Genomic DNA, 1,205 nt, shown 5'->3' with positions numbered 1-1,205 from the left:
CCCCTGATTCTCTCTCCCACTCTCCCTCTCTATTTGTTTATGTCTATTTCTTTCTATTTGCTTGTTTATTTGTCTCTCTTTCCTTCTCCCCCCCCCTCTCTCCTTATATTCCCTCTTTGTATCTCTATCACTTTATCTCATCATCTAATCTCTCTATCTTCCCCTTTTCCTCTATATTTCTCTAACTCTTCCTCTCTATCTCTCCCTCTCTATCTCCTTATCTCTCTCTATCTTTATCTCCCCCCTTCTCTCTCCTCATCTCTCTATTTTTTTGTCTCCCTCTTTTTCTCCCACTCTATCTTTTCCTCTCCCCATCTATAGATCCAAACATATATATCTCTCTTTGTCCATCCAACTCTCCCCCTCCATATCTTCCTAGACCTCTATATTTATATTTCTTTACCTCTTTATCTCTATCTCTCCATATTTTGTCCATCTCTCCCTCTTATCTCTATCTCACCATCTCTCCATGTATCTCTACCCTTATAAGTCCCCCTCTCTCTTCTCCTATCTATATCACTTTCATCTCTATCTTTCCATAACTCCCTCTCTCATTCTCTCCCTCTCTCCCCCTCTCCATATATTTATCTCTCTCTCTCTCTCTCCCTCTCCTCTTCATATCCATCTCCATCTTTATCTCTATCTCCTTAACCCCACTCTTGCTCTTCCTTGATCTCTCTCTCCGTCTTTCTATCCCTACCTCTCTATCCCTCTCTCCTTATTGCAAACATAACATGATCTTGTTGATATGCAACTTGGTTATCTTCCTAATTGAAAAGTTTTGTTTCAATTGTATTTGGATTCTTGTAAGTGAATGTATAGTACATGTGAAACTATCACTTCTCTATTGAAATACATATTACACAAACAACATATTTTCCAGATAACTTACCAATTGATCTTATATACTACAAAAATATATAAAACAAATTCCTAATTACCCTTCCCCACCTCTTCAACGTTGGTGTGCGATTGCTAGTTTAACTTTCCCAAAAGAACTCTTCCTCTGCTTTTACGCACGCGGGGGATAACTATTTCAACAGAATCAAACATGGATATTACTGTCCACGAGGTGTCGTCTTCCCGCTTACCAACCTTAAATATTAACAAAAATAATGAAGCGCGTGGCTTGACTGTAACTGACGGGACATATTTTTTAGGCATTTTCCACATGACCATGACCAACGTTGATATTCCCTCCTTAA

The 1,205-nt window shown here is 38.8% G+C and overlaps 1 protein-coding gene across 1 annotated transcript in view; it reads left to right on the top strand.

Annotated features, from left to right (window-relative positions):
• The first annotated feature begins 1,190 nt into the window (after positions 1-1,190).
• LOC131078624 (threonine dehydratase 1 biosynthetic, chloroplastic) overlaps positions 1,191-1,205 on the top strand; it is a 60,044-nt gene continuing 60,029 nt past the window's right edge. Inside the window, exon 1 of the mRNA XM_058016372.2 lies at positions 1,191-1,205. This exon is cut by the window's right edge and continues 559 nt beyond it. The gene's annotated coding sequence lies outside the window, so the exon portion shown is untranslated.

This window comes from Cryptomeria japonica, chromosome 3, assembly GCF_030272615.1.
Source record: "Cryptomeria japonica chromosome 3, Sugi_1.0, whole genome shotgun sequence".
Taxonomy (NCBI): domain Eukaryota; kingdom Viridiplantae; phylum Streptophyta; class Pinopsida; order Cupressales; family Cupressaceae; genus Cryptomeria; species Cryptomeria japonica.
Note: the sequence above shows the minus strand (reverse complement) of the source record. Positions and strands in the feature narration are given on the sequence as shown.